The following is a 15,515-nucleotide window of genomic DNA, read 5'->3' as shown; positions in this document are numbered from 1 at the left end:
ATCAGAAGAAATAGACAACACCTGAGTTAGGACCCTGTAGGACCATGTGATATTTCAGTTTTATTAAAAACTGCTAAAAAAATGTCAACAATTCTGTGTTTGTATGTCAGCATGGAGTGCTGTGTACATTAATGAGGGAAAAAATGAACAAATTTATTTAGCAAATGACAAAGAGCGAAAAATTGAATGGGGTCTGAATACTTTTTGTACCCACTGTATGTAGAAGTATATTGAACAGATAATGAATAAATACATTAGGTCACACTTTATTTTGATGATCCGTTTGTTGAATTTAAGTTACATTACATCTACAAGCCAACAATTCTCATTAGATTATAAGTAGATTGTTAGGGTTGGGGTTAGGGTTAGTGTAAATTGACATATTCTTGCAAAGTTTTTTATAGTCAGTTTATTGTTTGCTGAAGGAGCAGTCTCAACAGATATTAAGCAGTCTACTAATCCTCAAATGGACCATCAAAATAAAGTGTTATCATACATTTAGCTAATTTACAAAACAAAAATCCAATATGTGCTGCTCAAAATACTGAGTGCCAGCACCATCTGATCTGCCATTTAATACAGCAATTTGGGTCATTTACAAAAATCTGTGTTAATGCTGTAAACAAAACTCTTCAAAAACACAAATGAACTCAGTTTTTGCTGTGTATACCTCTGCTACAGTCGCTAACATCAGCTCATTGTTTGCCAGTCAAGAGTGACATCTGCTGAACTGGTCTATCCATTTCCATTGATTCATTCATGTCATTGACAGGAAGTCAAAATCACAGAGCTGTCGTGTAAAAGCTCCATGTTAATTCTGCGGTGGTGACACATTTCTGAAATGACTGCTTCATGAATGACCTTTTGTGCAACATAAACCCCCAGTAAATGACTCGCCCGAGGACAAGAATGGAGTTATATCTTATCACTGTGGAATATCTCGCCAACCTACTAAATAGACTTTCAGAATCAGTTAAACATAATTGTTCAGTGTTCTTCTTTTTGCACATCGTCCGACTTCAAAATGCCAAGCAGGAAAAAAAGATTAGCTTCCTTTTACAAGGAACCTGTTGTAATGAATTAGAGACTCTGATAAGGAGACAGACCACTGAATGACCAGCGAGTCTCTGACGCCTTTTCACACTTCATGAGTCTCGTCGGGACAGCTAATGCCGATGAAATCATCTGTGTGGGCACACTCCAGTTCTTTCCGAGAAAAAAAATACGGCTTTATTTTGATTGTCTGGGATTCAAAATTGGATAGGGTTGGACAACTTTTGCAAATGTCAACATATTCCAAAGGTCTCAAGCCACTGTTGAGAGAACAGAATAATGAATGAGAGGGAAACCAACAATCCATTTACTGTGCTAAAAAAAACCAAAACCCTCACTGGGCACCAAAATGCTGCAAATGGAACAGAATCGCCTCCTAACCTTCGCAGCTTTCTATTCAGATGCAAAGAAAAAGGCGAACAGTGTGACGCCTATATCCATTAGTTGAGTCTGAATTTGCTTGAATTAATAAAACATGCTGCACTACAAAAAGCTGTGTACCCTCTGTGAACCGTGAAAAAGCTTGTGATCTCCCAGCTGGGGCTTTTTTTGATGAATGTCCACCGTTGTATGAACATTTCAGGAATGGTTTGTTGAACTTTCGAGAAAATTAAGCCATTCAGAACAAACGCGGATCGGTGTCTCAATCGCTAGACATTCATGGCCCAATTGTGTGGCACTAGGCTCAGTGTTTATGTCAGCGGAGTCTGGGTAGTTGTGCAAATGAGCTTTCCATCAGCTCTACGGGACAGGAGCAGTCAGTCACTCTGGTTTACAATCTCCCTCCTGGGCGCTCATGGCTTTCACAGTGCTAACAGATTTGGACAGCTCTCTGCTGATGGTTTCCATGTGCTTCATGCTTCAACTTGAGAAACGGTTCCAAGCAAAACAGCTCACTAATTAGTTTTTCATTGTGCAGCCTCTGCATAAACATGTACATATGCAACGGAAATAATGCTATGTAAGGCTATCTCACCAGCTGATGGAACACAGAGGTTAAATATACTGAAGTTTCAAGGCTAAAAATACTACTACTATATTTGACACCCAGCCCAATATGTGATATCGATGGTGCTCTGTTTGTTGTTAGGATGACAGAAGTTTTTGAAATGTTTAGACTGGCTTTCCTCACTGGTCTAATAGTGCTTGTCAATGTCATCATGACTGAGACGACCAATCAAATCAGAGCTTTACTGCAGACAGACACCAAACATATTCATGTGAGACATTTCAGTTAACATAAAATACATATTTTCATAAATTTCTCAGAGAATATAGACAAAATATTTCAGTGCATTTAAAGAAAAATGTAGCTTTAAAGAAAAATAGCTTTATACATTAAAACAAAAGTTTTTATCACCTAAAATCTTCAGGAAGAGAGAAATAATGCATTTTAAATATTAAAACAACACAATCTCAACAAATTTTAACTACAATTCCCTCTTTTTACGTCTCTCTTAATTTTTCCTGTTTACTAAATTTGTTTTCAATATTTTTTTTACCCAACAAAATACTTTGAGTGCAATCATTTTTGGAGTTTTATATGCATATGCACAAATATATTATTCGGAAGCATAGAAAATATTAATTTAAAAGAGAGATCTGTGAGGGTGTGCTCATTTATGCTAAGCATCACATAGGCTTTAAATGTAAAAAAAAAAAAAAAAGGGTGCACGATTGAAAACAAAATCTAAATAAATACATTTGCTATGCATATATACAACCTCCAACTTTTTTTTCAAATGCTTTTCCTTGTATTACTTCTTGTCAACACCACTGTCGACACTAAATAGCAATCAAGATGTTTTTAACATTTCAAAATACATACGCATGTTAGCAGACAGATTAAATTTTGACCAACAAATACTTATATTTTGGTGCATTTAAAGAAAACCATTTTATTAAAAAATGTTATTTATTAAAATAAAAGTTTGATTATCAACATATTTAGCAATAGAAAGATAAGTTATTTAAATAAATATCAGGCCATAAAATTTCAAGATTCAGATTTATAAAAATCTCGACAGCGTTGATGGTGTTGACATTTTATTCATTTCTATCTCAAAACATATGGAGTTTATGTAGTAGCCATTTAGTTTTTCTGTGGATGCTAGATGCTAATGCGACCTGCTTCAGGGAGAAAAACATCCTCTACAAAAACTTCTAATGATTTTCTCAGAAATTGGATGATGGTGTTGACACATCATGGATTTGATATTGGATAATTTACCATCTGTATTTAAAATTCTAAAACTATCACAACAAGTCTGACATCTGTCTATTTGAGCAGGAAAATTTCTAAATTATAGATATAGCAAGACTTAACAGATGTACAATTCATGGCACCCACACAATTTTTACTCCTTCACAAAAACCCCTTGAGGACTCTATTTAGGACACTGCTAATAAAGGACAAAGTTCTGCATATTTTTTTTTCCGTTGTTGTTGTTGTTCAAGGAAACATGAGCACATGGATTTGTGTTAATGCACTGAAGTGTATCAAATGTGTGCAAATAAGAGCATGCTGCATGCAAGTTAATTACGCACTAAAAAGAGAGCACTCATTAGCATTATCTTGAAGTGTAAGCGTTGTATAGTCATTAGAGACAGACTTTGCAAATAGTCTGTTGTAAATACAAAAAGATCTGATCATTCTAATCGCACAAAGTAAAGTGTTATTTCAGTCACTCTCGGTAAGCTGGAAATGTGTCACTGCTTTCAAACTGTTTTTCAAAATCTAAATTGGGTCATTCTGGTCTGGGCTCTGTCCAAATAAAGACTTCTTTCTCTCTGTAGTCATAATTATCTTTCATTTGAGCGTTGCCCTCTGCTCAACATCTACATCAGGCCTGTTCCTCCAGGGATTCGCTCTCTGACCCCTCATGTTCTGTGAAGCCGTGGCTCTGCGAGTTGTGTGGCATTGCTCACAGTGGGCCATTCTGTGAGAGTATATCAGGGTAGTTTCGGACAGGCTCCTGTGGGGCTGTTGGCCTGAGCTGTCAGGACCCAGCTGGCTTTATGCTGCCAGCTGCATCCAGTGGTTATTCCTCACAGGCACAACCCCAGGTGTCCTTCCCTTCTGCCCTGTAATTCCCTTCTCTTTCATCCTCGCAGGATGTCCAACTTATATTATAGCCTCATTGGATAAAACAACATCCAGACGAGCAGTGGCAGATACGGCTTCAAAACAGACACACAGGCAGAGATTGTTTACAGATGCAATGTGTTTCTGGGGTCACAGTACAGTTTTAGCTCAAGCTGGCTGCAGAGCGAGAAAGAGAGCGTTTAAAACATCTTGCATCGTTCCAAATAGGGATTAATTGCTAATTAAAAAAATAAACCTATTTGTGTAAAAGGAGGTGAGAAAAGTACTAATTACATGCACAAATAATCACTGGCCCAGTAATAGAAACATAATTTGATATCACAGCAAGAGAGAAGTGGATTTTCATTGTCAAATAACCACATCACAAAACATGTTCTAATTAGCATGCTGTTTTTTTTAACTAGTTAGGAGGGTTTGGAAATATTATTATACAGTTGAAGTCAAAATTATTAGCCTAGTGTGAAATTTTCTTTTTCTAATTTTCTAAACTGCTGTTTAATGGAGAGATTAACATATTGTAATAATTTTGAACCAAATTTATAATAACTATATTTGTCTGAAATTTTAGGTAATTTGTAAGACGGTATTCATTTGCAAAAGTGTAATTTAAAGGCTAATCTAGGTTAGGCAAGTTAGGATAATTAAGCAAGTCACTGGAGTACAGTGGTTTGTTCTGTAGCTAATCAACAAATAATCATTTTTAGGGAGACTAAAAATATTGACCATAGAGTTTTTTTTTTACTTTCTTTTTTCTATTTTTATTATTCCGGCCAAACATAAAGAAACAAAACTTTCTCCAAAAGAAATTATAATAGCAAATATTGTGAAAACTATGAAAAAGAATAAAAATTTCAGAAGACTAATAATTTTAATAATATATTTTGAAAGTTTTGTCTTCAACTGTACACTACCTGGCATAAGCCTTGTTGTCTATGCAGGTTTTAGGAACAACAAATAATAACTTGACTCCTAGTTGATCATTTAGTATTAAAAGTGACTAACATGAAAGTCAAAGGCCTCTAGATTACGCTTATTTTACCAAAAAAGAAATTTTGATTGTGGCTTAATTTTTAATTATTTAATTAGGACAGTAAGGTCTGATTTTGCTAATACAAAAGTCTTGTCACTCAACATAAATAATGTAGAGTATAAAATATAAAGTCATGGTGCAGTGGAAAAAGAATTAATGTTGTTTATGATTCGCATGAGCATCCATACATCTTTGCAATGACTCAAATAACCTAATTGATGAAGTCATCTGGAATAGCAAAGAAAATGTTCTAGCAGGACTTCCAGAGTTCAACAAGATTATTTGATTCATTGTCAATGCCTCTTACTCCATCTTGCCCCAGTCATGCTCAATAATGTTAATGTCTGGTGACTGGGCTGGCCAATCCAGGAACTTTGATATGGAAGCTAAAGTATGAGAAGGAGTGCTATCCAGCTGTATAATGTGCCCTCTTCTGTGATTTTTAATGTAATGGGCAGCACAAATGTCTTGATACCTCAGGCTGTTGATGTTGCATACACTTCACAAAATCACTCGCATGTCCCTATACTGTGTTACCCCAAACCATTATTTTTCTGATTTTGACTGATTTCTCTGAGAATCTTGGGTTCATGTGAGTTCCAATAGGTCCTCTGCAGTATTTGTGATGATTGAGATGTTCAACAGATGATTCGTCAGAAAAAAATATGTTTTTAGCACATTACTAATGTAATGTGAAGTAATGTGTAAATGCTAATGCCCTCAATATTAAGCATGTTGCAACAAACTTGGTAATATGTCATGAGTTTAGGATGTCAAATATGCTATAGACTGTTAAAATGTTCTGAGTGTTTTAGCATGTTGCAATTTGGTTAATGTAAAAAAAATACACATTGATTACTACATATATACTATTAAGGTGTTCTGTGGCTTGGGCATGTTACAATGCTATTACTTTGCAGTTTAGCAGGTTTCTTTTTGTTTACGACATACTATAGGTCTCAAACTGTAGGGCAGCAGCTCTGCACAGTGTTGCTTCAACCCTAATCAACCACAGCTGATCCAACTAATCAAGGAGTTCAAGACTACTAGACTATTAGCAGGTGTGAGTTGGAGGTGGTTGGAGCTAAACTATGCAGAGCTGTGGCCCTCCAGGAATTGAGTTTGAGACCATTGGTTTACGACAATATTCTTGAGTATTTGCTAAAGTGCTAAGTCTTTTTAAAACATAACGAAATGACTGACAAGATGTTCTGAGTGCTTTAGCATGTTATGGTTTTGACTATATTGTTCTGTGAGTTTTAAAAGGTTACAATATAATTGCTAAGGTGTTTAGAGTGCTTGTGTAATTGCTAAAGTGGTCATTGGTTTATTAGGTTACTGTGAAGACTGTAAAAGTGCTGAGTGCTTTAGCATGCTATTATAAAGTTACCAAGCTGTCCAGGGAGTTTTATCAGGTTTGGGTGTCCAATATCTTCTGAGCATCTTTACAACCATTGTTACAATACTGCTGTTAAAATTGTGGTTCTTGTAGCAAAATCATTGATAACTTGTGGTTTACCAGTGTTAAACAATTGATTTTTACCAGTTGGTTTCTGAATTTGGTTTCAAAATTTAATTCTGGTTAAAGTCATAGTTGACTTTTGGAAAAGTTCTTTTGCACAGATGGATTTTTTGCAAGCAAGCCTATAAAAAAATTTCAGTGTTCTAAAAATGTAATGTTTTTTTTTTTTTTTCTGGATTTTATTCAAACGTTAGTATTGCATTTCATTTTACTTGGCTTTCTATGGTATCTTAAAAAAGACTCTGCTAAGCATAAATACTATGTGGTTCAGTGTGTTTTAGCAGAAGATTAATCAATGGTGTTCTGGGCTCAATACGAAATCACATGCTTTATATGTAATATGTGAAAAACAGTTGATGAGCAGTGCAAAAAGTACCTAGTTGACCTTTTTCTTCTGGTGTAATACTGTAATGTGTATTTGATGAACTCTTTACTATCCTATAAGGCCACTGGAGAGGATTTACGAAATGAAGCGACACTGACGTTGGTGGACCAAGTGATGACAACATTCTGGATGTAATACAGTACATCCAGATTTCATTCAAACCACCCACACATAATCCATAGAACATTTTGAAAAGTCGCAAAGCAAATTACAATTTAATTGTAGTATCTATTTGGCAGGCAATGGATTCACTGATATCCTTAGCTTATTTACTATGCAGTTGCTAAGGTGTTCAAAGTATTTTAAGCACATATGATTACATAACAGTTGCAATCAGATGTGACACATAACAAGTCTGATATTCTAGTGTGAATTAATTTTCAGTCATCTTTCGTTCTTATTTTACTCATTATTTTCATAATGTGCGAGCTTTCTGATTATTGTACCTTTACAAATGAAGTGGCTCATATGCTACTTCATTCAACAATCTGGCATTTCTTATTTTAAATAATCACCAAATCAAATAATACACTGGTTTGTGGCTCAACAAATCAACATCAGTTTTCACTGCACTTTGTTAATCTTTCAGTTACTTACCTGTAAAAGCTAATGAATCAGAAGGTTCACACATTCACAAAAACAATTTCCATTTTTAATTTTGTAACAATCATTCATTTACGGCTATTTATGTTAATGACTACTGGCCTATTACCTGCCTATTATTAAGATATTAACTGTTTATTAGTAGAAGTATGATGTTATTCTACATCCCCCTATTTCTTCCCAAAACTTAAACCTAACTTCTACCTCATAAAGCAGCTAATTGGTAGATTATTGTGCGAATGGTCTTAGTTAAACCTTATTTACTGTTGAGGATTTAATCCTCTGGATTGATTTTGAGTCTTAATTTGGCCATGACTGTTTCTGTGTTTCAGCTAGCGGAATGATTTTTGGTTCCAAATCCTATTTTTACACATATTTTGGGAAAATGCTTTAATTGAATTTTTTTTTAACCCAACAACACACTCTGGGCAAATTTACTGCTCTTTTGTTATATTCAAGATGAAAACATCCACTAAATTTAGTTGTTGTACAAATGCATCAGATTAATATTTTTTTCAAAAATGTTTGTATTAATATGTTAATCAACCTCAGCCCTAATCGAAACTGCTTAATTAAAACTACTAGAAAACTACAGGATTTTAACTCTTTAATTGCCAAATTCATATTTGATGTCACCAATTTGGTGGGGGAAAAACACACAAAATTACATATTTTCAATATAAGCAAGTGTGGACTGGATTTTTTTTTCTTTTTTTTTTTGCCTTTTATCAGATGTCTTGGACATGTGAAACAACTTTGCCTTTAATGCATTGTTTAGAATTAATTTTCATTTTTTCTGCCTAATTTACTGTTGGTGGCTGTTTTTGGCCTATTGACTTCCATTATAACCATCTTTTTCTTATTACAAAACCACAACACCATATAATCATGCGTTTTTGATTGTTGGTGGTTTTTCCTGTTGGAAAGAGGTAAAATTTTTATTTTCATGGTTGATAATCAGTTGGAACCATTTCTCCTTTAGATAGGACTGTGCCAAAAATAATAATAAAAATAAAAAAATGTAAAAAAAAAAAAGCTAATAGCAAATAAAAAAAAAATTTAATTAACAGCAAATTAAAGTGTGTGTATGTGTATCTGTGAATGTGTGGGAGTGACCAGTACGCATTTACTTTGATGTGTCTGGGAAAATTAAAACATACATCTCAGTTCTCTGGACTACATGGAATAAATAAAAACAAAGAATGTGTATTTATGCACCATCAAATGTGGTTATAATGGAAGTCAATGAGGCAAAAACAGCCACCAACAGTAAATTAGGGAGAAAAAAATGTAAATCTAAAGGCCCATTCACACCAGGACATTTTTTAAGTGAATGCTACGAGGCGATATGACACAGTTCTTTTCCGGGCTTACTGGCTGACCACTTACCCTCATGTGAAGGCCTTTTCCGATGCAACAAGTATGTCCAGTTAGCTTGTCGTGTACATCGGCGGACTTGCGACACAGAGAGGAGTTGACCACAACAACGACTACCGGGTTCGAGTTTGGGGAAGAGCGGTTCCAGAAATCAGGTAAGACAAAAACAGAATCCAAAATATAAAATGAAGTTCATAACAGGGTGAGAATGTGGTAAATTCTGAAAATGTGGTAAATATCAGACGAGGGCTTTTCTTTTTCTGGACAGCTTTTGTAAATCGTTGGTTGGGTTTAGGGAAGTAAGTGGGTGGGCGGGTCAATCTGTAAAATTGGTTGGGTTTAGGGAAGGAGGAGGGTGGGTCAGTCGATTGACTGGTCGCCCAGTCAATCATTCTGTCAGTCAGATGGACGGTCAGTCAGACAGACGGTCGGTTGACAGTGGCCTCTGGCGAATGGCACTCGCGAGAGACATTTGACATGCGAAAAAGCCCACACAACGGCCTCTCGTGGATTCTCGAAAACAAAAACTGCAAAAATACGTACCTCCCGGGACGTATTTTGCGGTCTCCAGAAACGTCTATGGAACTACGTTTCAGAATGAGCCTGGGTTGGCAAAATTACTCATTGACGTTCGATAGCGCTACACAACTTTAAGCTTCTGAAACAAACTTGCAACATAGAAGAGAACAGAAGGTTGACATGCTTGTTGTTAAAGTTACTGGTGATTCAAACAAGAATGGATGGTTCAAGTAGCAGCTCCATCTCTAGCGATGAATAACTGATTATTGTTCAGCAGTGCAAAAAGCAGCTCCTCGTTCATATCGCCTCTGGGCATGTTATTCAATGTGCACTTGCATTGACAGTTTTGCGCTTGAGTGCCTCCAAGTGCCGTTTACTGTAACTTCAGCAACTTTGTGCACGTTAACAAAAGTGCCAATCTGATTGGTGGAGAAGGTTTTGACGCGGTGCGATAAAACAAAAAATGAGCATGAGGCGTTTCTTTATAAATGAGGCTTTTACGCCTAGCCCATTGGCGCTCTTTATTTAGTCACAAGGTATTTGTCAACCAAAAAACATGAGCAAAATGTGACCTGGTGTGAATGGGCCTCAACGCCTCTTGACTAAATAAAGGGCGCCAATGTGATCGTGCACACCAACGCACAAAACGCCAGGCTTAAAAAAGCATACACCTCATGCTAGTTTTTTGCATTGACTATAAACACAAACGAAATAGGTCTTGTAAAACGCCTTAACAATGCATCAAAGTCAATCGTTCACTAATCATTCACTTTCAAGACTATGATTAATGGTAAAAATAAATCCAGTCCAGTTACTTTTATATTGAAAATATATCATTTCGGGTGTTTTTTTTTTTTTTTTTTACCAAATCAGTTACATCATTTATGAATTTGCCAATTAAAGAGCTAAAATCCTCTAATTTTCTAAGCAATTTAGTAGTTTTGATCAGGACTGAGGTTAATTGACAGATTTCATTTATTTGTTTTCTTTTCGGCTTAGTCCCTTTATTAATCCGGGGTCGCCACAGTGGAATGAACCACCAACTTATCCAGCACATGTTTTACGCAGCAGATGCCCTTCCAGCTGCAACCCATCTCTGGGAAACATCCATGCACACTCATTCACTATGGACAATTTAGCCTACCCAATTCACCTGAACTGCATGTCTTTGGACTGTGGGGGAAACAGGAGCACCTGAAGGAAACCCACGTGAACACGGGGAGAACTTGCAAACTCCACACAGAAACGCCAACTGACCCAGCCGAGGCTCAAACCAGTGACCTTCTTGCTGTGAGGCAACAGCACTACCAACTGCACCATCACGTCGCTTGAATAACAGATTTATGCCAAAAAAATTGAAAAAAATAGTCATCTGATGCATTTTTTACAGCAGTTTAATTCAGTGGATGTTTTCATTCTTAACACAACAAAAGTACATTTGTACAGTGCACAAGGGTTAATGGTTTGTTAGCAGGATGAATTGTGGCTTAAAATAAAGTGTTACTCAATTTACACTTCAAATGCCTTACACTAGTGTGAGCACTAATAGAGGTGTTTTCCTTACATGAAGTAGGATCAAAACATCAATAGTTTATTTGCGATCTTCCAAATCCAGAAGACTCTTGATCTGTCATTATACTTCGTTTTGCTTGAAGAAAATTCCCGTTCATGCTTTATTTAGTGTCTGCTCCGCCGAATGTTTAATTATTTTGGCAGATGTGTCTGATGAGGAAGACACGTAGAAATTGTCAATAACATCATCCGTGAAGAGAAGAGAGCAAGAGTGAGAGCCGCACCATGAATTTCATAAACAGAGGATGAGAGTATTAAAAACTGGAGGATTATGACAAGAGGTATAAAATGGGATTGCCAGGATTTTCATACTTTCTGCAACATGGCAGCTCGTCCTCACTCGACATCAAAAAGAGAATTGGGGGGCAAAATTCATCAGCTTGGCAACTAGGATGGCGGCGCTTACTCACAACAGATCTGCCATCAGTTGAGATTAGCAATGCGCCCGAGATTCCTGCAAAACTGATACAATTGCGATGACAAACAGCAGGTGTTTTGCCAGCAGAAAATCAGAAACGATTGGATGATGGCAGAGTCAATACTACCTGATTTCACTTAATCACGTGCCAGCCTTTACCTGCATTCTCTCATGGCCATTCTTGGCCCATTTGCCTTTCAAAATGTGCTGTATTTCCAAGCGCAATAGAATATTCAACATGAAACTTGATTTGGTTTATCAAGAACTGATTGGACGGTGAGCAGTGGGCGTCAGATATCAGAATGGAGCCAGACGCTGATATGTATGTGAGTTTGATTTTAATCCCACATCATCAGTTTAGTGCAGGGACTGCAAGCTAAATACACGTGCGCGTTAAACCCTTCGCTGACTGCAGACTGCAGCATCCAAGACATTTGGGACAGAATTCAAAGACTATAAAATATAGCCAACTACAGCCTGATGTAAGTCAAGTGACAGAGATCTCACTGGCCACAGCTTTCATCGCTCCAGTCATTTAGGATGGATTTCGGAAGACTATACATCAGCACAGGACAGCCAACTGCAACCTATAGCAGCCAGACTGTGAAGGACACACCGCTGAACAAAACACAACACTGCAGTGAGTTTGGGATGGATTTACATTACAGCAATGTACTGAAATGACTAAAGCTTGTCACACTTTACAATCAATTCCCATTAGTTAATGAAGTTACTAAAGCGAACTAAAGTTAAACAATACATGTAATAATCATTGCTCACCATTTATTGATTCATTATTAAAATCTAAATTTGTGAAATAGATTTAAGAAGATCGAACAATGAAAAACTTAATTTATTATTAGCTAACATGAACAAAGATTAATAAACATTGTAATGCATGTGTTGCTCATTGTTTGTTTGTGTAAATACAGTACATTAACTAATGGAATCTTATTATAGAGTTTTACCAAAAGGCTTTTTCTTTTTTTTGCAAAGTTTGGATTGTGACATTATTAAAACAATCCCCATTCACACACAAATCCAAAAATGGCCAAACTGACTACTGTATTTTGCATGCCAGAATAATACTCATCGGGCACTTTATTAGGGACACCTGTCCAACTGTTTGTTAAGGCAAATTTCTAATCTGAAAATCACACGGCAGCAACTCAATGCATTTAGGCATGTAGACATGGTCAAGACAATCTGCTGCAGTTCAAATCAAGCATCAGAATGGGGAAGAAAGGTGATTTATATGACTTTGAACGTAGCATGGTTATTGGTGCCAGACGGGCTGGTCTGAGTATTTTAGAAACTGCTGATCTACTGGTATTTTCATTCACATCTATCTCTAGGGTTAACAAAGAATGGTCTGAAAGAGATAAAAATATCTAGTGAGGGGCAGTTCTGAAGGCACAAATGCCTTGTTGATGTCAGTGGTCGTAGAAGAATGACCGGACTGGTTTGAGCTAATAGAAAGACAACAGTAACTCAAATAACCATATGTTACAACCGAGGAATGAGGAAGAGCATCTCTGAATGCACAACATGTCGAACCCTGAGGCAGATGTGCTACAGCAGGAGAAGACCACACTGAGTGCCATTCCTTTTAAACAAGAACAGGAAACTGAGGCTACAATTGGCACAGGCTCACCAAAATTGGACAATAGTAGATTGGAAAAACGTTGCCTGGTCTGATGGGTCTTGATTTCTGTTGCAACATTCATATAGTAAGGTGAGAATTTGATGTCAACAACATGAAAGCATGATTCCATCCTGCCTTGTATCAATGATTCAGGCTGCTGGTGGTGTAATGCTCGAGGGGATGTTTTCCTGGCACACTTTGAGCCCATTATTACCAATTCAGTATTGTGTCAATGCCACAGCCTATCTGATTATTGTTGCGGACCAAGCCCATCTATTTATGACCACAGTGTACCCATCTTCTGATGCCTACCTCCACCAGGATAGTGCATTATGTCATAAAGCGTGAATCATCTCAGGCTGGATTCTTGAACATGACAATGAGTTAACTGTACTCAAACGGCAGTCACCAGAACTCAATCCAATAGAGCACCATTAGGATGTTTTGGAACCGGAGAATCACATCATGGATGTGCAGCCGATAAATCTGCAGCAACTGCGTGATGCTGTCATGTCAATATGGACCAAAATCTCTAAGGAATATTTCCAGTACTTTTTGAATCTATGCCACGAATGATGAAGGCACTTCTGAAAGCAAAAGGGGTGGTTTTTTGTTTAGTTTTTTTTTTGTTTAATGTACCTGAAAGTACTTGGAAAAAATTATAATAATACTGTATTATGCATGTCAGGCCAGTAGGTGGCAATGTATTCTCTTATTGAGTTTTGAATGTCAAGTTACCATGCACAGTGTTGCCAACTTCGCAATTTTGTTGCAAGATTGAGCAACTTTTCATATTACACTTTTTTTTCAAAAAGTGCCTAGCAACAAATTTAGCCATTTTTAACATTTATTTGGCTGCTTTTAGCAATTTTTAAAAAGTGACTGAACAGAGCAGTGGCTGCAGGCTTCACCCAGTAGAGTAAATTGCTAGCTCAGACTGTTTTTCATAACTGTTAATTTATGGGTATTTGTTAACATGTTGGTATTTTAGGTAGCTCCAGTAATGCTATAATGGTTGTCACTTTTACAAATGTGTTAATTTCACAAGTTAAAAAGAGTAAGTACACAAGCTGTGATCGTTTACAAGAACTGTTCATTATCAGTGTTTTATTTAAAAAAAATAACATAAATATAATTCATAATAAAATAAAATTCTTATCAAAAAGTGTTTTTATTACTTTTACAAATAGTCAACTATATTTTTCATCCAAATCCAAATGGACATATTTTAAATAATGTTTTTGTGAAAAAAATATTTTGTGAGCTTTGACATTTGATTTGAAACCTTTTAGTCTTTCGGAACCAAAATCAGAACAGTTGTTTTTTAACAGATAATAAGAAATGTTTCATAACCAATAAACATATTAAAATGATTTCTGAAGGATCATGTACCACTGAAAGCTCTCTCTATTTTAGAGGTCACTGCTGCGGAATAAACCTACAACTAGTCCGGCATGTGTTTTACGCAGCGGATGCCCTTCCAGCCGCAACCCATTACTGGAAAAAACCCATACACTCTTTTACACACACACACACTACATCCATTTTGTTTACCATTTTAACCTATAGGCTGAATGTCTTTTAGACTGTGGTGGAAATCGGAGGTAACCCACTCTCTAAAACGGGGAGAACATGCAAACTCCACACAGAAATGCCAACTGGCCCAGCCAGGACTCGAACCAGTGACCTTCCTGCTGTGAGGCAAGAGTGCTAACCATTGAGCCACCATGACACCCTAAATTACATCCTAAAATTAAAAAAATATAGAAAATTCTAAAATAAAAAATTATTTTAAAACCAATATTATTTATGTCACAATATTTTACTTTTGCACATTTTGCTTGACCAAATAAACAACTTTGAGCTAAAACAAAAATATTGTATTTATAATGTTTGACCTGTTTTTAAGAACAGCGGTTTACTTCTGCCTTTCTCATTAAAGATTTAAGGCATTTTATGCAACGCTGCTCTGAGACATTATAGACTGTGGTAATTATTGTACAAATAAATTTAACCTGATTTTACAGGACATCACCTTTTGAGATTTTTTTTTTTTTTGTGAAATTTATATTGTATGCTATTTTACTGAATAGAACCGCTGTTATTATTGCCTCCACTTTTATTATATGAACATTAAGCACTAAAAAGCTACTTCAGCAACATAAAAAAATGATTAAGTCAATGGCTAAAGGGTTATTTGGCTATAAATTAATATTTTTAACACCGAAGCAACCTAGAAGTCGTCAGTTGAAAAGTACTTTCAGTTAGCGATCTAAAAATGTACA

General features: G+C 36.2%; 1 protein-coding gene across 2 annotated transcripts in view; it reads right to left on the bottom strand.

Moving 5' to 3' along the window:
- Positions 1–15,515, bottom strand: part of atp7a (ATPase copper transporting alpha) — an 813,847-nt gene that overhangs the window by 670,622 nt on the left and 127,710 nt on the right. The window lies entirely within an intron of this gene.

The sequence above is a fragment of the Danio rerio genome, chromosome 14, assembly GCF_049306965.1.
Source record: "Danio rerio strain Tuebingen ecotype United States chromosome 14, GRCz12tu, whole genome shotgun sequence".
Lineage (NCBI taxonomy): Eukaryota > Metazoa > Chordata > Actinopteri > Cypriniformes > Danionidae > Danio > Danio rerio.
Note: the sequence above shows the minus strand (reverse complement) of the source record. Positions and strands in the feature narration are given on the sequence as shown.